Source organism: Nipponia nippon, unplaced genomic scaffold, assembly GCF_047370975.1.
Source record: "Nipponia nippon isolate SJK-2023a ecotype South Korea unplaced genomic scaffold, ASM4737097v1 scaffold_17, whole genome shotgun sequence".
Lineage (NCBI taxonomy): Eukaryota > Metazoa > Chordata > Aves > Pelecaniformes > Threskiornithidae > Nipponia > Nipponia nippon.
The window spans coordinates 6,692,832-6,717,057 of NW_028262333.1; the positions used below are offsets into that span (position 1 = coordinate 6,692,832).

The window sequence follows — 24,226 nt, forward strand, 5'->3', positions numbered from 1 at the left end:
ACCGGGACAGACGACGTCTCCTCGTTTTCTGAACTCATGTTCTTGTCTTCCCTTTTTTTTTTCTGAACGCAACATCAGGTCTGTAGGAACTACCTTAAGAGAGTCCGATTTTTACTACTAAAACCCAAGATCTGCTTAGTTCAGCCAGCCGCTTGTTAGACGGAGGGATGTTGCGGTCAGACTGGAAGTTGTGAATGAAGGCTTTTGTAGTAAGTGGAGCCTCTAGCTATTAGAATAATATCTCTGTTTTGTTTTCTGGGTGCCATAATTTGCATGTCCAAAGAATTTGCTACTATAGATCAGTATTTTAAAAAGAATATCTTTCCAAAATGGCAGTATTACAATAAATTTGTAACACTTCACTTAATGCTCCCAGTGAAAGCACAGAAGCGTAAGACTTTGCCACTGGATCAGTCACAATTTTATTTGGAAGTTTAACAATTTTGGTTGTGAACGTCTCGTGAATAAACACGTGCGATACTCTGGGTCTCCTCGAAAGTCGGTCGTCACCAAGCGTACTCGTCTCTCAATGCATTTCGGTGAGAGGAATGCTATTCCAAGGACAGAGAGCGAAGAATGCTATGGGGTGAGGGAAAGAGAAGTGAGACTGGGGTGTTAAGCTCCACAAATAAACCACCCGTCTCAGGTCGCTGGAAAATGCCAGTCTCTGCTTCAAGTTTACAGTGCAAAAAATCTACACTAGTAGATTCCTCCTTTTTTTTTTTTTTTAAATTTGATGTTGTAATAAACACCAGCGTTCTTTTCTATTTTCTGATTCATAGCTAATTTTTTTCAGCTGCATTTCTTTTCTGCACTTAAACAAGAAATTATTGATAACGTTGATAATGTGAGTACTGCTGTGGCAGTGGAATCAGCCAATTTGACAGATTAAAATTCCCCAGTTAACAACAAAATTTATTAAAATGTTCAATTCTTTTCTACATATTTGTTCAAACGCTTTTTCTCCCTTCTGCTCTAGAATGTATCATATCAGCAGATGCATCAGCCTATTGTTTTAAGATTCTTGCATGCAAGTTACCTGTGGCAGTTTGCTTAAAAAATACCTATTCATCACAGATGTTTTCTTTCCTGCCTCCTAATAGTCTAGAAAGCACTACATCATGCTTTGAGAAACAACTTCAGCCTGCTCCTTTGCAAATTCACATCAAACATCTGCATTGGGCTTTTATGCCTTTTCTGCATTGTCCTAACAATCCCTTAGCTGCGGGCGGTGATGGACCCATACCATGATCAGGACGTCCTTTGCGCTGCTGTGTTTAAACGCGTCTCCCTAAGTCACTCTCCAGCCACGGAGTTGGTTTGTCTAGTTGTAGGTTTCTTCTCCTAACAGAAATGTGTTGGTAGGCTTTTAATTTTTTTTTTTTTACTTCTTTTATCTTTTTATTGTTATTCTTAATAGTGATTTCATTTCTTAAGTGGGATGAGCTTTTAGCCACAGTAGTCCTTTTATATCATTGATTACTTCTTGTTATCTGGTAACCATTTTAAAAACAACTTCTCATTTTCGTTCACTTTTCTTTGTCTAAACTTTGCCTTCCCCTTAAATTTTACAAACTATTTTCTTCAGTGCCAGGAAATCATTCCTGTTTTTTGAGGCTCCAGTCATATTGCTGAATATATCTGATTTCTGCTTGCTCATACCAACTGTAATCGGGTCATGATCCCTAAGTAACCGTGGAAGTCCAGCTCCTGCAGGTAAATTACTTGTCTCCGCTTGGCACAACAAGGCCATTCACCTATGGAGTACATTATCTTTTATCTCCAAAAAACCCAACCAACCAACCAACCAACCAACCAAAAAAGCCAGTTACACTTTTAAATTTTAATAGTTTTAAGTACTGGCAGCATGAGACCTCCTGAATTGGGCTCAATGACAATACCAGAGGCGGATTTAGCAAAGAGACCAAAGGAGCTGTGACCTTTCCGCCTACCAGCCCTACCCCAAGCGAAATGCCCGCTGCAGCCTGATGCACAGCCCCTACGTGACTGCACAGCCCCGTGTTCAGATCAGAGCTGTACCTGTCCACGATCGCACAAATTGCCATTCGCTACAGGTACGAGATGAAAGAACAATTTATTCCTTTTTGTTTGTTTGACATAGTTGCCTGTAGTAGAGCTTGCATACTGTTGTTACCTTGCCCTAGTCTTTACTGCGTACCACGCTAATCCACAGGCATTCAGCATCATTCACATCACTTACCAGTCACGCCACAGCAAGTAACTGGTAGCACTTATTTTCTTTGATAGGCTGAACCCTTTGGGATCCAGCTCTTGTATCTGCATTGCTCTTCCTGAATGAGTGGTGCTTGCGAGCTTAGCATTCTTAAGACACAGGAGGAACGTTTCCATTAAAAGTGGTATACCACACTGAAATTAGGAAGAAAATTACAGTTCAGTAGATGGCTGTGCTTAGTCAGTTCTGTTATTAAGGAATTTCAGCATTGGTTCGTCTTGTGCCTGACTGAGGGGAAAAAAGAAAAAAAAAAGCATGTTTGTTTATTCTTCTAGAAGGTGAAGGGAAAGTGCGGGGGGGTCAGATGATCTGCGTTTATCTGGCTGAAAATTAGACATCTTGAGGCAATATTTGAGGTTCTCACGATTGGCAATGGAGCAAGACAGGACCCGCAGAAGCCAGTTCATCCTTCCTCATTTATATACCTGCCCTGAACGAGCTCCATCCCTCTCTGTAGATGCGTCTCACAGATGACTACAGAAAGATTCTGCATAATGTTTTTCTGCAACCATATGTAATCTTTTTGGCAGTTAAAAATTAGCTGAGATGAATCCCGGGGTTTGTTTTGCTTGCTTGCTTGGTAGAAACTGATACAAACTATTTTATATTCAGCTCCAGTGTAACTTTCAATGTTAAATTTTTTCAACTGTTTTTTCATTCAAACTAATTTGTTGTATTATTGTGCTAGTAAAAACATCATGGTGCCTTTACAAAACATTTCCACACAATTACAGCTGCGTCTCTCAGTTGTTTTTCATAACTGCTGCTTTCATGACTGCAGCTTACGTCCAGGTCCAGGTCGTGCCACCCTGTACGGTGACTGAAAGTGAAGTGGTTGCTGTTACCATTGGCACTGGAGATAACTGGGTTCAGCTCTGAATGCAAAAGTTAGCCGACTTCCCTGTCTTTTGTCTAGTCTTCTAATATAAATTTTGTTTTAATTAGATGCACTTTTCACTTTGTCCACAAACACGGTTTCCATGTGTCTGGAATGCCTGTTGGCTTTTGGCAAAATTCAGTCATTTTCCTTCAGAGATGTTGGGTTTGCCTGGATACGTACTAACAGCAGCAGCAATCATAACGTCTCCACGTCTCTCACTGGCTGTTCAGATACACGGGCCTCCGATTGTCTTTATCCCAAACCTCCAATTACCTCACTCCGGTCCCTCCTCTGTTTCCCTTGGGCACTGTTTTTAATATTCCAGACTGGAAAACAAGTTTACATAGATATCCCTTTAAAAAGTGTTATTATTCTCTAATTCTGTCATTCTCTGCTTATTACGTTGTATTCTATAAGCCCGAAGAGTTAGAAACAAGAGGGGGTATTCCAGCTTTTTTAAAGAAATGCTGTAGAGTTGTTTCTTCCCTCTCACTGCCCCCCCCCCAGAACCAAGCCATCTGATTTTAAAAGCTGTGACACTTTTATGTATTGTACTGTAGGACATTCTACAGATATTTTAAACTTATTTCTCATTAATTTTGCTTTCTCTGCAGTTACATTCCTTACAATAAAAGTCTATCGCTTTTAGATGGGGGCACAGCGGGAACAGATACAAACACATTCATAATTTAAAATGAAAAAATACCTAAATTTAAAGCAACCTTTTCAGTCCTCTGCGGAGCGAGAAACAGGTTTTTACCAGCACCTTTTGAATGCATGGCTTTGCTCTGATGCCTGAGATGGATGTGTTTGCTGCAAAATTCTTACCCCGTTGCGGTGCGTGGCGCTGGGTTCTGCAGGCAGGCCCGAACGGCGTTACACACCTCCTTTGCAGCCGTATTGTCGAACCGCAAGAGGGAACTCTTCCCTGGGATTACTTCAGGAGCTGGGCGAGGTCTACAAAAATTAAATAGAGCATGGGTTGTGTAAGAATCAGGTTGCTTGCTCGGTTTTTTTTCCCTTGATCTCAGACATTATAGATGAGCAGAAAGGTGACGTCACTGATTTTCCTCAGAAATCTCAGGCAGCTGAGGGTTTTCGCCTCAGGCTTTCATGCTCTAATTTAAACAAATCCTTTAAAAATAGTTCATTTGGGATGCATGACTTAATAGACTTCCAAAGCCCGTAAAGGTTGTGTCATTGCAAAAGAGCTGCTAGACACTACTTGAAGTATTCAAACATCTCCCCCAGTGCCAAAGCGTCCCTCCGCTCTGGTGAACTCTCCTCTCCAGTGTAGATAATTTGGCTGCGGTTGCTAAGAGACAGTGCTTGCCCTGCTTCACCGTTAGCCCTGTGACAAATGGTGTTAGGTCTCCTATGGAATCAGGATGAGTAAGATGATTAACCGTATATAAGGCTGTCCTCTGTTGTCCCTGCAGAAGTATTGTATGAGGAATATTAGAACGGTGGAGGTAAGTAGTGGAAGAAAGGCAAAGCAGATAACAGTTGTGAGCATTCAACAGGTGTGATCTACGAACAAAGACGACAGTCTGGCATCTCACTGCTCCCGTGACGCAAGCACTCATTTTCCTCCTTCAGCAGTAACAATTTCACGTGTTCACATTCTTCTTCAGGACAGAAATCACTGATACCATCTACTGTATGTGTACGTATCTTTAGAGATGAAGGGTTGTTTCAGATGCCAGGCAGACTCAGTGTACTAAAGGCTTCTGACATTAGATTAACATTTCATTTTTTTGGGGGGGGGGGAGGAAGGAAATATAAATTACAAGCAGATACTGTCTTGCCAAAGAAGACTGAGGCCTAGCAAGACCATCAGCATCTGTACCATAGCACCCTGGATGAACATATATGTGGAATTGCTATTCATATGAAAGAAAAGACCACAGGGATTTTATTACTCAGTAGGACTATAAACAACTTACTTTCAGAGAAATTACAGTTACTTTCTGAACAAGTCCTGGCTCTGTAGTTTGACTTAGTGAGGAAAAAACAATAAAGCAAAAAGCAAAAAAACCCATCAAAGCCAGACTAGACAGACGGTTACGGTTCTGTAATCACACCCTGTGTGTACAAGTGGCCAGAGATCTTTATCCAGGGCTTACATAAGAAATGTAAACTTCATACATGAATATGAGCTGCGCTATAAAGATGAACTGAATGCAATATAAGGGATGTAAAAAAACACTGGACATATTCTTTGGAAGCAAGGGAACGAGAAAATAAGCAAGAGCATTGGTGCCTTTTCTTGAGATTTGTTGTCTGCCTCAGGATACCAGCTAGGATAGCTAATATCGAGGCATGCGACACTTAAATTCCTCATAGCGGTGACGGCAGAGGAGACTGATTTTCAGGGAGACCAACAGACAGGATGTCCTGCTTGAATCTGAGCTGTTCTAGATGAGCTCAGTAAGATGGATTGTCCAGGGTAATATACCCCCCACTTTGTCATTAACAACTGCTGCCCAGATGAAACTGGAGCCTCTGATGGAGGCCTTGTATTGTGTAGGGGAAGCTGGGCGGCTGCTAGTGACAGAAAGAAAAATGTTGTGAAAGAGCAATTTCGTTGTACGTTTGTAGCACAGTACTAGAAAAGACCATGAAACTACATAGACTGACCTTTTTGGGTGGCGCACAACACAAAATTTTTTTGTCCATTATGCCCAAAAACTTTTTTGGCAGAAATATATTCAGCATTGTGGAGCTGCCACATACCCGTTCAGACACCGTGTTCCTGTGGCCGTGAGCCTGTCTCCAAGCTATCATGACAGCAGATACCTGCACAGCCATGTCCCACCGTCTTTGCACTCAGGCGCTTAACATCACACAGCCCACGACTTCATTGGCAATGAATCTTTCCTGTGATGCCTGTGTACTTAGAGCCGTGGCCTGATGTGTGTGGCAGAGCTCATGCTGATATTACCTTGGTTAACTCAAACCCGACGCAGCATCTCTGTCCATACGCGTCTTGTTTGTCTGTATGAGCCCCAATGACCCCTTTTGACTTCAGCAGTGGAACTCTATCTTGCTGTTCTGGCTCAGGTGTGTTTGGCAGGAGATACTGATTGACTCTTCAGAGCTCCTTCCATGCTCCTGAAAGATGCCATGCTGGCACATGCTTGTAGGCAAGGGCCCAAACTCTCCATAGGCCCTGTAAACCCTTGGTGAATGCTAATTCTTCCTTTCCAAAAGAACTTGGATACATTGTGCGACACTCCTGTGTTTACATAGGAGGTCCTCTTGCCTCTTTCTAAATTTCAAACTTACTCACAGCATCTTCACCTTGCCGAAGGCTGGCAGCCAGCAGTACCGATCAAGGCACAAGTCTCAGGAACAGCCAGGATATAGAAGTCTCCCTCAGATGATGCTGTAGACTCAAAAAATAAAAATCCTAAGCAATTTAAGATCTGGTAGTGTCTCAAGACATGTAACAGAATGAACTATTGGCCAGATTCAGCCTGCTAAGACATCTGGACTCTAACAGCACATTTCAGACTTTTATGTCGATGTGTAGTCTAGATTCATTGCTTTGTAGAGCATTTCCTGCAAACAAACTATCTATGGATCGTAAAACCACAGAGTTGAGTCAACCAGTGCTTTGAGTGCATCCTTCCAACAGGCAGAGGAGTGAGGGATGTCGGTGGAATGCGGTAGCCCTGGGACTTAGCACATGGGATAGAATCAAGGGATACAACACAGGGGAGAACCAGGTGTGGGTTGGGACAGCAAGGGGAAGGAAAGGTTCCCTCTTATCATGGAAGAAAAAACAATAGCAATCACGCCTAACATGTTTCTAGGACTCCACAAAATGTTTGCACTCCAAATATAAACGCTGTACCATTTTGAAAGTGCTCCCATTGCAGATGGTCTGTCTGGTGGGGCAGGAGGTATGGACTGTGTAATGAGCCATCTGCAAATGCTTGGGCAAGCAGTGATTCCTAGAAACCATGTGCATGTTCCTGTGCTATGATCAGGGGGTTGCTGTTCAGCCTAAAGTGCCTCACCTCATTTTCCATGGAGCAGAGTGAGACAGACAGGTTGTAAATATGTTAAGACAGAAAATGAGCCCCAGAAAAAGCCATTCTGCATGCCTTATGTACCTTGACAATGAGCTGGAAGTCCTCTGCTCCTCTGTGCCTGTTATTGGTGGCTTCCCACTGCTTCTGGCAACATGTGTATGCAAGTGAAAAGTAAGGGAGGACTGCCTGGCAGCCTTCCAGAGGCGTTTTCTATAAGAAAAGGGTGAACACCTGTACAGCGTAGCAAGGCGCAAGAGGCCTACCAGGATTCTTCTGGAGAACAGAGAGAGCCAAGGGTTTCTGGCAGCAGTGTAACCTCATTCACACTGATGTCGGCCACAATCACTGGCAAAAGGAATCTCTCCCACAATTTTTATTTTCTAAACCAGGCTTTGTTTATTAAAAAACTAATCTGAATAGCGGACTGTTCACTCTGAGCTATTTGTTGGAACCTTGAGACCAAAGGGAAAGTCTGGAACAAGGAAGAATTACTTGTGGTGGAGGACCAGGTTAGAGAGCACTTGAACTGGACATACGTAAGACCATGGGGCCTGATGGGTGTCGTGGTTTAACCCCAGCCTAACTAAGCACCACCCAGCTGCTCGCTCCCCGTCCCCCCCCTCCCAGTGGGATGCGGGAGAGAATTGGAAGGGCAAAAGTAAGAAAACTCATGGGTTGAGGTAAGAACAGTCTAATAATTGAAATATCATATCATATCATATCATATCATATCATATCATATCATAATAAATTGTAGTGAAAAAGAAAACAACAACAAAGAGAGGAACAAAACCCAGGAAAAACAAGCAATGCAACTGCTCATCACCCGCCGACCAACGCCCAGCCAGTTCCCGAGCAACGATCGCTGCCCCCAGCCAGCTCCCCCCAGTTATATACTGGGCACGACGCCATATGGTGTGGCATAGCCCTTTGGCCAGTCTGGGTCAGCTGTCCTGGCTGTGCCCCCTCCCGGCTTCTGGTGCACCGGGCAGAGCAGGGGAAGCTGAAAAGTCCTTGACTGGTGTAAGCACTGCTCAGCAGCAACTGAAACATCAGTGCGTTATCGACATTATTCTCATCCTAAATCCAAAACACAGCACTCTACCAGCTCCTAAGAAGAAAATTAACTCTAACCCAGCCAAAACCAGGACAATGGGTTGCAGCCGTGAGTGCTGAGGGAGCTGGCTGATGTCACTGTGAGGCCACTCTTGATTATCTTTCAAAGGTCATGGCAATCAGGAGAGGTTTCTGAAGAATGGAAGAGAGCAAATGTCAATTCTATCTTCAAGAAGGGCAAGAAGGAAGAGCTGGAGGACTACAGGCAAGTCAGCTTCACCTCAATCCCTGAAAAAGTGAAGGGGAAAATCCTCTTGGAAAGTATTTTCAAATACATGAAGGAGCAGAAGGTGATTGGGAGTAGTCTGTGTGGATTTATGAAGGGAAAATCATGCTTAACCAACCTGGTAGCCTTTTATAATGAGGTAACTAGCTTGATGGATGAGGGGAGAGCAGTTGACGTTGTTTACCTTGACTTCAGTAAGGTAACCTCTTCATTAATAACCTAGACTGCACCCTCAGCAAGTATACAGACGATACAAAACTGGGAGGAATGGCTGGCTGGTACACCAGATGGTTGTGCTGCTATTCAGAAGGACCTGGACAGGCTGGAGAATTGGACCGAGAGGAATCTCATGATGGTCAGCAAGGGAAAATGTAAAGTCCTGCACCTCAGGAGGAATAACACCCTGCGGCAGTACATGCTGGGGGGCAGCCGGCTGGAAAGTAGCTTTGCCTGGAAGGACCTCGGGGTCCCGGCGGACAAGGAGGTGTCCGTGAGCCAAGAATGCGTCCTCGTGACAAAGCAGGGCAGCGGCACCCTGGGCTGCGTTAGGAAGAGCGCTGTCAGCAGGTCAAGGGAAGCGATCCTTCCCCTCTACTCGGCACTGGTAGAGGCCACACCAGCAGTATTGTGTCCAGTTCTAGGCTTCCCAGTCCAAGACAGACATGGACTTACTGAAGCAAGTCCAGCAAAGGGCCACCAAGACGATTAAGGGACTGGAGCATCTTTCATATGAAGAGAGGCTGAGAGAGCTGGGACTGTTCAGCCTAGAGAGGAGAAGGCTCGGGGGAGTGTGGGGAGGAGATCTTGTCAGTGTGTCTGAATACCTGGTGAGAGGGAATGAGGAAGAGGGAGGCAGACTCTTCTCAGCAGCGCCCACTGGCAGGACAAGAGGCAATGGGCACAAATGAAAAACCAGGATGTGCAACCTGACCACAAGAGAACACTTTTTTTAGTGTGAGGGTGGTCAGACACAAACTGGTTGCCCAGAGAGTTTATGGAGTCTCTCCAAAGCCCAGCTGCACATGGTCCTGGGGCAACCTGCTCTGGCTGACCCTGCTTGAGCAGGGCAGGGGAGTTGGACTAGATGATTTCAGGAGGTCCCTTCCAACCTAAGCAATGTGTGATTCTGTAAATATTGACTGTTCTTACAATGAAACTTGCCACACGGGCAGTAGGTATGATGCTTGTATGATTAAAATAGAACCCGTGCCCAGTGATGCCAGATCTGAATGTGCTCCTACTTGTCCACAGAGTCACAAGTGTATATTGAAGTGCTTCTTTGCCTCTTTACAGGCTCAGAATAAGTACATAAATCTCCCTAAGATTACATCTGAACTGCAACTTCTGAACATCTGCTTCTCCTTGCTACACACACAACACTGGTGCTGACTTTACAGGCTAAGAAAGTAAGGCATCTGTACATACAAAAGAAAACCCATTCAGCTATATGCGTAAATGCAGTTGAGATTATTGCAAAATTTTTCTTACAGAATTTGCTCTTTGCAATGATTTTTTTTTCTGTCATGTCACTGCCAAAAATAAGTATTGCCGTTTCTTACTGTATCTCAGCCAGTATGGCATAGGAAATATTTCCGTCACATTTTCTGTAAGTTAGAAGGACATAAGGGTTCAGCATGCTCAGCCCAACAGACAGAACATAAGATGAAAAGCATCACAATAGATAACTGTAGAAACAAGGCTTTTGTTAGCCGTTTTTCTTATTTGTCATTTTGTTTGGTCCTGTTATGAGTACTTTCAAACCTTGTTTCCAACAGGAATCTAATAGGTCTTTCCTTCTCAGGCTGCCATATATGAAGTCAAGTACAGATGCACTGGGAACAGAAGGGCTGCGAGCACCTTCTTGGATAGCTGCGACCCTGGAGTTCCCAAACATGATATTCCTGACAACTCAAATGCTGCTTGGAAAGAAACAGTTATTGTAGTGTAGAAACACCTTCTGGGGAGGTGGCAAGAGATGAAGTGAAGATCTCTTAGCTGCAAGAAAAGCTTTGGGTAGGGATAAGGGGCTGTGAGGGGATGTGTGTGTCACCAAAATGAGTAGAGGAGATGCCTGCTGGAGCAGAGCAGGAGGTGGCCATCGAAGATGCAGGAGTGAGGAGCTAGCGGTGCCATATAAATCATAGCCAGGGCAGTTGCAGTTGCTTCTGTTGCTGTTACCTGTTTTAGGATCTTGTCTCTTTTCACAGGTTTCTTTCTCTTTTTTTTTCCTCTTTTATTTTTTGGGCAAGTAGGATTTGAACAAAATCCCCCTCGTAACAGGCACTTATAAGTGAACATGCATGTTTAGGGAGATATTTTACTAAACTTCAGTGATGAGTTTACTTATGGCCCAGAGTAGAAGTTGGAGTGGTTTTCCAGATTAGAGGAGGGACAAAAAAAAAAAATCTCCTGATACTCATAGCTACTAATAGTTGCTTTAAAAATATTTAGAAAAGAGTGGGAAGTCCCAGGGAAAACATTAGTTGCATCTCTTTTCTTATCTGGCTGAGTCAGAGCATCTTAAATGATAAAGAGGTAAGCTCAATCACGTAAAGTTAAATTCTAGGCCACGCCACTGAGCTAAAGGTCAGAAGGATCAGTCCGTGGTCATCTTTTCTGATGCTACTCACCCCTCCCCTTTCTGCTCCTCATAATGAAAGGCAGAGAACATCACCAAGCAGGGTCAGCTGCGAAGCCCACAAAGGCCGTTCAGACAACAGCATACATTTCCGAAGAACAGCAATTCCCAAGTCCGAGACTTCTAATGCTGGAGAATACATCCCTTCTCTAAACAAACAGTCTCAATATTTAAAAATTTTCAGTGCTTCAGTAGTCTAAATTCTTCCAGAGTCAGCTTTCAACTAATCAGTATCATTACATCTTCTGCTGGAGTAATAAACCATCTGTTCCCGAACTCCTCTTTCCTTCAGAAGTGCCTTGGAGGTGGCTTTCAAACCATCCCTTAGCTATACCTGTATAAGCATCTTACAATATAGCAGGTTATCTTGTCTTTGAATCCATCTCGCAGCTTTTCTCCATGTCCTTTCCAATTTTTTGGCACCCATTTTGAAGTCTGGAGCCTAAACCAACACTCAGTTCCACAGCGAGCTCATAAATTCTACATACAGAATTAATTCCACTTCCTTATTTCTTTTTTTCTAGTCCCCTACTTAAAGAACGAAGAAATACATTTGTTTCCATAATGATGGCATTGGCTAGCCAGCTGATGCCTGTTTTAAACATGTCCTTCCCCAGTAGTCCAGCTGCCACCAGTACCCATCAAGGTAAAGTTCAGACAATTTTTCCTAAGCAAGTTATTTTAAAAATGCCGTGAGGCATTTCGTTCAGTTGGGTGATTTATTCAGCCTCACAATTTGCTGCTTTGACAGGTCAGCACTGCATTATTAAGTTAAATTGCGCTTTTTATTTGTAAACTAAAAGATTTTTAAACTTGGGAAGCTCACTCTTTAGTTAAAGTTTATTTACTTAAATCATACTAAGTTCCAAATCGATAAAATATTAGAAGTTTATGAAAAATCTTATTTTTCAGTGGTCATGGTGGAGGAACTTAAATATTTTACAGTTAAACAAGTAGAACTTGTGTTACGATTTGGATAAATGAAACACAACTATATGAGCTTTTATGAAACGTCAGGTACAAAGAACTTACTTTCTCTCAAGACGTTTTAAGTTACTGAAAATAAAATCTAGGATATTTTCTCTGCAGACCTCTTAGTAGTATCATTAATACAATGCCACAATGGTCACTAGACACTGCTGGTAATTTCTTAGTTGCATGTTTCTCAGAGCAGAAACCATCTTTCAGGTTTAACCTCGTGGTTACACAGCTGCTGTTACTGTTGTACTGATCAACAACAACAAAATAAAGTGTTGGGTAGTACCGGTTTGTGATAACCGTGTAGGGTAGGAATCTGGTCATCCTAAGAATCACCTTTGTCATTTCCCTCTCAGCCCGGTTCCTTCACGTTAATAGTTCCATTCAGCAGCTGAATATCTTGTTTTAAGATATGCAGAAAGTCTTTTGAGTTCAATGGCTTCTAGATACTAGTCTAGTACAAATAAATGAAATAATGAGGATGATTTTTACAATTCCATTTGAACAGACAGCTTTTGGAGCAAGAGCTGTAGTCCACAGCAGAATGTTTGAGGTGAATAAGAAGTATTTTACATTTGCAGCTTTGCCTCACAATGACTGTGTTTCCCTCCACTTTGAGATGCCTAGCCAATGCAACTTAAAGGTCCTTTCCAGGAGTTGTTTGTAAAAGGCATTGCTTTCATCTGACTTAACGTGAAGCTAACAAGCTCAATAAAGACCTGAAATGACTAAAAGCAAGCAGTAAGCTCAGGCCACCCTCCAAAAGGAGCTACTGTCAAGCAGCTTTACAGATCTCTTTACTATGTAGATAGGGAAAAATGGTGGTCCTTTGTATTAAGACAGTAATCAAAACATAATAGTCTAACCACCTATTAAAAAATAATGGTGTGGTGTGAAAAAAATAGGCATGAAAATTTCACAAAATGATTAGAGAAACAAGAAAACATGGCCCTACTTATTCATAAATTCAGCTGTTAGCAGCAAAGGTGAAGATGTAAGTATTTTGCCAGGTTATGACTGAACTTTTAGCAACGTTACGAATAGCTGAGTAAGAAACAGTTTGATGTGCTGCTGGCTGCGGGCACTCCCTATTGCCAGTGGGCTGAATTGCCCCCAGTGACACCAAGCTGTCCCTGTGAGCAAGGCCCCATGAACAGTTCGGATGCTACGCCTAGATTGCATCTGTCCAAACTTAATCCTGTCCTAGCTACATCGTTACGTAGCCAAGCACTGTTATAAGCCTACCTAATTAAACGTTCTTTTCAAAAATCCTGCCTTGCGTTGCCACATTTGGAAAGCGGGACCCCAATACAGCAGAATCCTTGGATGCGTGTGATTTTAGGTACAAGATTAGTCATATGGGTTTTTTTGCATTCTGACATCGTCAGGGCATGGGCTAATAATATATCAATTCACATGCTCACACTGAAGCATGCATTTGAGTGCTTTCCTAAATTAAAGCCTATATGAGGCAAGTTTGCAGCATTTATTTTTAAATAACGTAACAGAAAGGCAAAGGGGAGCTGCATGAGGATAATCGCTGTCTCTTGTGCAAATATTGAAGTACTGTGATTCAGCCAAGGCACAAAGCTGTAAGACAGAAGACCTCACTACTTATATTGCTTAAGAAGGACTTAATTAACGTAAGACCCTACTTTACTTGGTGGTTTTAACTAAGTGCTGTCTGTGGACTGTTTCTCTTTTGCACTAAGGCAAGTGTCTCTGGGAAATGGCAGCACAAGGGCAATAAGAATTTGTAGCCTGAAGTGGAAGGGACAAGAAAAGAGGAGCATGCCTAATCTTGTTCTGCCACGGGCTTCAGTACTCCAGTCGGCAAATTTAGTGATTTGACAATGCTGTTTTAAATGACATTTCCTACTTTCTGTAGCACACACAGTGCTACAAGTTGTGGTTATTTACAAGGTATCACAAGAACACAGAGGCAAACCAGCCTGACAACAAAAGGTTTGGGAGTTAGACAGCAAAACACTAGGAATTCATCACAGAAATACCTATGAGCTCTTAACTGGAAAGCTTTTCTGCTTAACCTGGCAGAATACTCTCCCTCTTGCTATGGTGGTTCTCTACCAGAACAAAAACAATCCGCTGCTGCGTACTCGGGATGTTATAGCAAGGACGGCAGCTTATTGCTCTGATGATTTGTCTTACAATTTGTCTTACAATTCTCAAACCTCATGGGTTTGGTTTTTTCCCACTCTCACTGCAGTGTTGGATAGTAAGTAGCTTGAAAAAAAAAAATGGTTGTTATTACAGCAATCTATCTCATATTGTCTCCAGCCTGTAACAAGAATTCAGGAGGTGGGAGTTTCTTTTCGGGTGACGCTGGCTGATAACCATGTCACCGTGCTGAAGGGAGATTCTGCCTCCTTCTGCAGAGGCAATTAATCAGCTCCCACGTCACAACAGCAGCCCCCAGCCACAGCCAGGGCACCCTCCCCTCTGCACCTGTGTTTGAAAGTGGTCTCTTGCTTCTACTTGTGCACAGGTACATTTTCTTTTCCATTAGTCAGCTTCCTATCTCGTGCTAGCACACGCTCAAGTGTTGTAGATGTGATCATGCACAATGCATGCATACATATAGCACAGTATATCACTATATATATATTTTTTTTAATTGACTAAACATAGCAAAAGCACACGAACAGTTCAAAGGCAGATCTCTAACCTGCTCAGCCTGTGGTGGCAAAGGGCAGCAGAGATCTGCAGGACACCATGCAGTGACCGCAATAGTCCCGGTCACTCCGGCAAATAACGTAGGCCAAGGCCCTCTTCTCTCTGGAGCGCGAGTGGCGTGGCAGTCGGTACGTGCTCCTTCCACCTCCACCCTCTGCTCTCCCTCTAAAGGAAAATAAGATGGATTTGTCCAGACTGTTAGAGAGACCAGTCCCCGGGCTGCCTGCCTGACCTGAACTGGGCCTGGGCCCCGGAGCACTCTGAGGAGGTGGCTAACGACGCCGAAGCATGGAGAGCCACGGAGCTGTGCCAAGGGCAGGGCCCAGCTAACAATTGTCTTAACCATACCGGAATACTGTGTCTTTTTTGTGATACCTAAAAAGTGAAGAGGAGGAATAATTTTTTAATCCATTTAAAGTTCCTGGATGCATTTCCTAAGAGATTAAGTCTGTTATTTAGAGAATAGTTGCTTCCAATTCCTAAAAATAGCATTTTTTCTTCATTTTTGGCTCTTCCCCAAACAAATCTGTTTTTTATTTTGCAGTGTTTGCATATGGAGCTGGCCAGGATGTATAAATACCATTTTAAATAAGTCAGTACGAGAGGTTAATGGAAGTTTAAATTAAGATGGATAAGAATACACAGTTTATGGATTTCTTGAGTAGGAGCAACAGGTCACAGATCAAGTATTGAAGTCTATATTGTTCAGAAACATTCCCAGTTATACTGCCTTTCTTCATGGATGTTACCAGTGTTCATCCTGTATTTAATGGACTGGTACATGGAGTAAATAAGATGGTCAGTTTTCCCACATTTCTATTCTACAGCAATTAAAAATACAGTGCTAGATACTACTTTGAATCAAAAGGGATTTAAAAATGCACATAATCTCCAAATATCTTTCTTCCTCTCACTTATCTTACATGTTTTTAATGAGAGTCCACCACGTATCACTATGTCAGGCAGTTAGCTTCTGAGTAAGAACTATAATTTGGCTTTTCTGTATTATATTTTTAATTGGCAGATATAACACTTTTTTTTCCAGTTTGCTTTCATGAGTGCTAATACACACATTGCTGCAATCTCCTGGGTGAACGACAGCTATGTTGAAACCACCTACAGCCCTGCACTAGAACAGGTTTTTTGCTCTTACTACGTCCCTGGTTATAAACCTGTCCTTCCCAAGGCCTTGCTGTCATCCGCAGCGATTGTCAGGAGCTCAATAAGCTACAGCCTTTTTCCTCCCCTAGTTTTAATATACTTTGTTTTATTCCTAATTGTAGCTTAAAATTGTGCAAATCCCTTGCATTTCTTGTACGCAATTTTCTAGGTAAGGGGATAGTATTTTTTTTTTCCTTTTTTTCCCATTTCTCAAATATCCATTTGCCTCTTTTCCTTTAAAAATACAGAATAGAGAGTGCTGGGGGGCGGACAGAGAGAGAGAACCCTCCTTGGGAAGCGAGCTGTAGCAAAACGGAGCTTGCCTTTCCTGAGTGCCGGTGCTGCTTCTGGCTCAGTATCCATGGAAACCTGATTCCCCATCCTGCTGCAGGAATTAATTGAAGATCCCAGCCCACTTGCTCAGGGAATCACGATGATATTAATTCACATCAGGCTATCAGGCTCACTTTATTATCTCAGATACTCTTTTAATTACTTTTTATCAGAACAGAAGGTTGAATTAGCTTTCACCAACTTAACAAAAAAAGGCCATCTAAATCTTTACCTCCTGAAAACTAGGGCACAGCACATAGAGGCTACATCTTGGAAAACAGTGATTTCAAACAGAGCTTGGCCAACATGTCAACAACAGGAGACGGCACGCAGCTGGGAGTGTGCTATGCAAATTTCCCGCGTCATATACTCAGCTCTGTTTTTCACCTATGCCGCTAGCTGGATTATCCTGGGGGGAAAAGTCACCGTCCACCCTTCAGTATCAGAAGATACCTTCCTCTTCCACAGTTCATTCTGTCCTAGGATATAACGTGCAAAGCTTCAAAGACAATAAGCCAAAAGGGACTTTTGCTAGGGAATATTGTTTCCAGACTTCTTTTTGAAGCTTTTTTTATTAATTACAGACATAAGCGTATCAAGTTCCCACGGGATCTGCTCCTGGATCACCCATCTGTGGATATCTGCCTTTGAACTTTCTTTCCTCTTGCTTTTATTTCCTGCTTAATTCCCTAGGTGCTGTCCCCATTCCCTTTATTTCTCCCTGACCTCCAAATCATCTCATCTACTCTGCGCCTTTTCTGCTTGGACATAGATTTTCTCTGTTTTCATCTTTCTGATACTTTGTATTTAGCAGCTGGTCCTTTCGTAACCATGACAACTGCCTCATGATGTCAGCAAAGGATCTCGCTGCTATCTGAGGAACTGGATCTCATTAAATGCCAGGGATGCTGCTTGAGCTGACATTTGGTGTTCTGCACCCAGGGGAGGAGTCTTGTTTGGAGTCTTCTATATTTTGCCTGTGAGCCAGGAAAGGCCAATTTCTTATGTTAGTGGTATCCTTCAGACAATTGCCCTTCTCCATCTCTAGTTTGCACTACTGAGACACAGTCCCTCCCACAGATGCGGACTGTTCAAGGAGCATTATCACAGGAAAGATGGCAGGGATGCTATCATAGACCGATCATACTGCCCTTGGGTTAGAGCCAAGAAGTTACGTGGCATTGCTCTCTCACGTCTCAAACACTGACAGCTTATGAGAAGAAAGCGATTGGTCTCAAGCCGTAATCCCCGGTGCTGCAAAAGCTGCATATACTTGCTACAGAATAGTTTTGGATTGACGGAGAAAGCTAAGCAGCACTGTTTTCTGACTGGTAAATGCAGGCAGGGGAAAAGTGAAAGCAACGTTTTGAACTGCCTCAACAGCAACTCAAGACACATTTGACAAATACTTAGGAGGATGAAGAAATACCATAGGCCCGTGAAAGACCGTACTGGAGTACAAGGACACCAGTATTCTTAAGAAAAATAATTTTCCCTTCTAGCTGGATTTACAAACTACGTGTTGTGTTATATTGTTACTCACCACCAAGACCAAGAACCCCTTCTGTGATTAACCGGTCCTCAGTCTCAGGCTGCAATTTCCCGGCACCTTTAGGCATCTAAGGATTCAAATGCTGTCAGAGATAAGAGTTAGCCAAATGTAGACTTCCAGGGAGAAGAGAAACGAGCAGGCGAGCACCTACTTCCCACCCGTAGCAAAGCGAGGCCTTCTGCGTTCCTCCTCTCCCGACTGACTTGTACTTCCTTCCTCTTTCTCCCCACGTCAGTGAAGACCACCAGGTGCTGTGGACCTAAAGTCCTGGGGTAAAGTAACACCTCAGTGAAAACACCTGCTTCATGTTCACCTGCAGTAAGAATACCAGTTGTTTTACTCGAAGAAAGTGCTGACAGAAAGTATAACGAAATTAATACAAATTCATTATACAACCTCTTCTGTCTTTCTTCACTCAGTTCAGGCTACTTAGACTTCAAAAAGAACCTTAAAAAAAAGGTGAAACTAGCAAATACAATTTGGTGTGAGCTTAGAATGAAAGGGTGAACACAATGAAGCAATGGGGCAGCGAGTCTAGAATAAGCAAAAGTACTTTTCTGTAGTAATACACAACGGAACTCAAGGCTGGATGATGCCGTACAGGCCGTAAGTATGAACAGTTACAAAATGGACTACATAAACTAATGAAAGGTGATCTATTCGTGGCTATTAAACACAATGTCGAGAAGCAGCCTCTGGCTCAGGAATGACCGAATGGTGTGCTGGACAGTGCGGGAAGGAGAAAGAAAATTCACTCTGTGCTTGCTTTGTTTGCTTTATATTATCAGCACCCACTATGGAAACTCACAGCCGAGAATTAGATGGGTTAAGGAGACCTGATCTGTCAGTTTTTCCAAAGGCAAAGCTCAATGAAGCACAGAAAAATTCTCCAAAAGTTCAAAAGTCTTGCTTTTACAAAAGGAACAATTAAGATGTGACACAACTATATTAAAAAAAGAGGGCTAAATATATAATCTCTCAGAATATAAGAGTAGAAACACCACAAAACAAAAAGGAAATACATTTTTGCACAGGACCTAACCCATGGAACTGTCACAAAATACCACAGAGACATAAATTCAGCAGATGCAAAAAACATTGAGCACTACGTCTGGTTAACAACACGTTTCAACCTGGATTTGTTTTAAAGAGAGACTCTTCCCTCTCCCACCACCACTGCTCCTTCATAGCATAATCCAAATTAAATCTTGGCAACTAGTAAACAGAAGCATCATTACCCAGGTCAAGACAGTTCATGTTCCTTGCAGTCATCTACCTCCGAATCGCTCAGTCCCATCAGAGATATGAACCTGGGTTGGCTAGACCACATAGCTGAGGTAATTCAGCAGTTGTGTCCCGAGTTTTTTGGGGAAGGGTTTAAAGTTTGCCACGGGAACAACAGGAAATGGAAATCCTGTGTATTTCAGATCGAAGGGTAATTTAATCAATCATTTCTATATGACGGCCTTAAGAAGAAGCAAAAAAGAGAATCCTGTTCCATTATGACAGAAATTTCAAACCAGTATCTTCACATCTGAAAGGCTAATGAGAAACTATCAGTGCTGCTACATACTACACATAGCGTTCTGTTTGGCTGGCTTGTTTCCCACAAGCAGTTACAGTTCTTGTACAGAAATTAGGTACTGCCAACCCCCCTCATTTCTACATTAATTTGCCTTTCTTTGCTGTACTTAAGAAAACAAAATTTAGTGTTTCTCAAAAAGGTATGCACTAGTTCAAATTCGGGTGCTGTTCAGGTGCTCTATTTACCTGTATTTATCCGGTAGGTCAGATACCGTTATCAGTCAAGCTCCTTCTGGCCTTCAGATCTTTTATAAACAATCTTCGTGCTTCAACCTGCCTCCTCCTGTTTTGCCTCTTTAGGCTTTCATTTTTCACTTCTCTACAGCCTTTTAGTAGCTTCCACCGCTAGCCGGACACACTGGTCAATAATTTGCTTTCGCTTGGAAATGCTTTGGCGTAGCAAGGCGTAACGTAGCAGTTCTACCAAAGCTATTTAAGGTTTTCTCTGTATCACTGCAGACAGCTTCCCCCAACCCCCAGCTCCCTTCCCTCTATATTTGCAATGTTCTAAGTGGAAATGGCATTTGCTACACCAAAGGGAGCAACATCTGCAAAGGGACGGGAGAACCCATGATTCCTCCGCTCCTAATCTAGCAGCAAAGACCTAAGTCTCAATGTTATTAATTCTAATTTTCTTCCTCACTTTAGCAAATGAAATGTTATTTTGGCAGCATTTCTTAGTCTCATATTCAGCCTCCTTTTCTGGAGAATCAAACTTCTACTCTTTTCAGGATTTTGCATGGGTTGCAAAAAGAATCTTTGGGTCCTACAGCGGAGAAAGGACCCAAGATGACTCAGAACCTCCCAAAAGCAGCAAGAAGAGCGCTACCAGTTTTCTTCTGCTTGTAAACATGTTTTCTCCACTGCGCAACTCCACAAAAGTCACTGAAGTGAGAAAAATCACATTTTTCCAGTCTATGAAGCACAATACCTCTGTTTCTGCTTTTGTGGCTTTTCTGAAGGGCAACTTAATCAGAGTTTAATGCATTGGAAGTGGGGAAGGAGGCGAGAACTTTTGCATGGGGAATTATTTTTTGGGAATAGAAGTTTCTGCTAATGCAGGGAATGGTGCAGCCCTTCAGAGAAGGAAACCCAGAACAGGTCAGCTCTGGTTTCTTATAATAGTTTTGTTAGGGATAATACCAGTAATCAAATTAAGCTTGTCAAGTTTGGAGTAGGCCGTCAGATTTCCTTTATAAATAAGGCTAGGATACGATGAGTGTTTCAGAATATATGTATTAGTATTTTCCTTCTTTCATTAGACTGAAAAGTTTACGCCAATCTGTCCTTTCACAGAATGAACGTGATCGTAAAAAAAAAAAAATCAGCTGAAAATCGGCAGCTTCCCTTTCAGCTTTCTTGTTGAGAAAACCAGTTAAACTACAGGGTTTAGAGTAGATAGAAGTGCAGCGATATTCAGCAACTAAAACTGTGGAAATGCCGCACATTTCTCCTCCCCTGCCACAGGGAAGCCGTCAGGCCCCTGCCTTGCCCTTTCATTTCTTTCTGTACTGCTGTTATTTTTAGTTTGGCAAAGTTTTGCCTAGTGAAGATTCGGCTGATCTACATAAAAGAGAATAATGGAGTACAAGAATACAATTAATAAAAATAATGCCAAAAGTCATGGGCAACAGAAATGTTTTCCTGTCTTTCAGGAAGATTTAAAAATCCCTTTCGCAATGGTTTCCTATATTTAATTATATGTGATCATACATTTAATTACATGTGACATTTAACTGACATTTATTTCCCAGTTTTTCTTGCACATCTTTACAATATACCTGTCTTTGCATATTTGCACTTGGCAGTGTAAGCGCTGGGTGAGTTAGCTCTAGCTCACTGCTCGGATCCCAAACCCAGGTACCTACTTTCAAGCACAGCTGCTTTGAGTCGGATTTGAACCTGCAGCAGTCCTCAGTGTTATTGCCAGTTTCTGGAAGCAATCAGTACCTTCTGATTCCAGCATATTCAAAGTTCTCCAGGTATTTTACTTTACAAAAAATTAACTTACTAAATATTCCCCAAAGCTGCTTCTTGCTAATCAGATATGCTTCACTTTCCATTCAGTATGCTTGAACAAAATTAATTCTAAGGGATTAACATATAAGCTTTCCTGTCTCTTCAGATTGCAACATATTACTCTTGGATAGCACATGACTTTTAAATTCAGCTGTTAACTGCTTTGGGTAACCTTCAGAGAAGAACAGATGCAACATCTGTCTCCAATATATAATGATGTGGCTATCGTTGCCTACCGCTAAGTTTTTAAGACGTACAGAAAGAGTTCGTGTCTATACTTCCCGGTAGTGTAGAGAATTTATTATATTACCCAGTGCTTTATTAGATTAATATGATCTTGCAGTTAAAGTTTCATATTATATACACAAATCACAGGATGGACAAATAGATTGATTATATTTGCCCCGAGAGTTCCAAATTAATTTTGTTGTTGACGCACACTCAAAACACCAAATAAACAGACTTATTTTCTTAGTAGAAAGAGATTATTATATTTATTTATGTCCAAAGAGCTAGAGCCTACACTTAGTGTCACTGTAAAAAGGAAATTAGATTTGAACACTTTTATGCTGTAAGAAAAATAAAATGAATTATAAGACCTAATTACTAACAAAAAAGGGCCATTTTCTTAGTATGCAGGAAAAGAGATGGGGAAAAATAAATTCTTCTTTCTCTTACCTTTGGGTCTTTTTCACGCTTGCATTTGACATCAGAGTTTGTCTGTCTTCTAGTGAGCCATACATAAATAAAAACAGAGCAGCTTTGCACAATTGCAAATCCTACACGGCAAATTACCTGGAAAAAAGGTAACTAGGAGGTCTCTTCTATTAATGTACATTGTTCCTTTGACTCAGCTTCAGTTTCTTCCACAATTAAAGGACCAAGCCAAAACGAGACAATCCAGAGATCCAGACATAAAAGCAGCAATGCAATTGTAGCTGTGCAGCTTGGAAAGCAAGCAGTAAGTAGAGAGTTCAATTTTTTGACTGAAGTTAGATTTGGGCTTTTTTTTTTGTAAATAAGGCCAGGGTAATCCTGTCCTTGTCTGTGGCAATTGGACTCGATGATCTTAAGGGTCTTTTCCAACCTTAACGATTCTATGATTCTATGAATTGCAAAGCTGGTGAAAGGAAGATTCAAGGCACTTTGCCATTATGGAATAATCTGCTACAGAAAAAGTCTTTCTCACGCTTTTGATCACCAAGTTCGTGTTGTCTGAGGCAAGAATAGTTCATAGCATGTTACACTGTAGCTGTATCTACACCGCATCAAAACCATCTTGAAGATTTCCCACTCACCTCACTTAACACCGTGCTATTTCTGGTTCTGGGGCGGCCGTGGGATAGAAAGCATTACTCTGCAACAGTCTTCAGGAAACAGTCATTCTGCTGTTCCTGGTGGTGGCCTCACAATTTTACTGCACTTGCTCTTGCTTGAAACCTTTGACACCATCCCATGCAACATCCTTGCCCCTAAATTGGAGAGATATGGGTTTGATGGATGGACTATTCAATGGATAAGGAACTGGCTGGATGGCAGCATCCAAAGAGTTACAGTCAATGGCTCTATGCCCAAATGGAGATCAGTAACAAGCGGTGTCCCTCAGGGGTCCATACTGGAACCGGTGCTCTTCAAGATCTTTATTAATAACCATAGACAGTGGGATCAAGTGCACCCTCAGCAAGTTTGTGGATGACACCAAGATCAGTTTTGTCTAGCAGTTGATACGCTAGAGGGAAGGGAGGCCATCTAGCAGGACCTTGACAGCCCTAAGAAGTGGGCCCATGTGAACCTCGTGAAGTTCAACAAGGCCAAGTGGAAGGTCCCACACCTGGGTTGGAACAATCCCTTATATCAATACAGACTGGGGGATGAATGGATTGAGAGCAGCCCTGCAGAAAAGGACTTGGCGATACCGGTAGATGAAAAATTAGATGTGAGCTGGCAATGTGCACTTGCGGCCCAGAAAGCCATATCGTATCCTGGGCTGCATCAAAAGAAGCATGGCCAGCAGGTCAAGAGAGGTGATTCTCCCCCTCTGCTCTACTCTACTCCACCCCACCTGGAGTCCTGCATCCAGCTCTGGGGTGCCCAGTACAAGACAGACATGGACCTGTTGGAGCAGGTCCAGAGGAGGCCACAAAAATGAGAGAGCTGGAACCCCTCTCCTATAAAGAAAGGCTGAGACAGTTGGCGTGGTTCGGCCTGGAGAAGAGAAGGTTCTGGGGAGACCTTATTGTGGCCTTTCTATATATAAAAAAGGGGATCATAAGAAATCAGAGAGAGACTTTTTATGAGGGCTGGTAATGACAGGACAAGAGGCAGTGGTTTTAAACTGAGAGGGTAGGTTTAGACTGGACAAAAGGAAGAAACTTTTTCAATGACGGTGGTGAGGCACTGGAACAGGTTGCCCAGAGAAGCTGTGGATGCCTCAACCCTGGAAGTGTTCAAAGTCCAGTGGGATGGGGCTTTGAGCAACCTGATCCAGTGAAAGATGTCCCTGCCCATGGCAGGGGGTTGGCCTAGATGATTGTTCCAACCTAAAAATCCTTCTATGACAAGTGCTTTGGGGCCAACGCTGGGTTATGTGTTTGTAGAGTACAAATACGCAGCTACGCATCTGTAGAGCACTGAACGCACATTGGGCCTGGTCTAAGGCCCGGTCTGGGCAGCGTTGCTTCTAGAATTCTTGCAATGTGCAGGTGGGTGGGGAAGGGAGGGAAGAGCAGTAGTTGTTGTTTCCTGGGATTT

At 42.6% G+C, this 24,226-nt stretch overlaps 1 protein-coding gene across 3 annotated transcripts in view; it reads right to left on the reverse strand.

Annotated features, from left to right (window-relative positions):
• Positions 1 to 398: 398 nt before the first annotated feature.
• The window catches only part of REEP2 (receptor accessory protein 2), a 51,196-nt gene continuing 27,368 nt past the window's right edge, over positions 399 to 24,226 (reverse strand). For 2 of the 3 annotated variants that reach the window (XR_015703875.1, XR_015703874.1), the window contains 2 exons: positions 3,963 to 4,091; positions 399 to 3,460 (listed from right to left, as the gene is read on the reverse strand). The gene's annotated coding sequence lies outside the window, so the exon portion shown is untranslated. The remainder of the gene's footprint in view (positions 3,461 to 3,962; positions 4,092 to 24,226) is intronic. The other variant, XR_015703873.1, reaches the window with a different exon arrangement.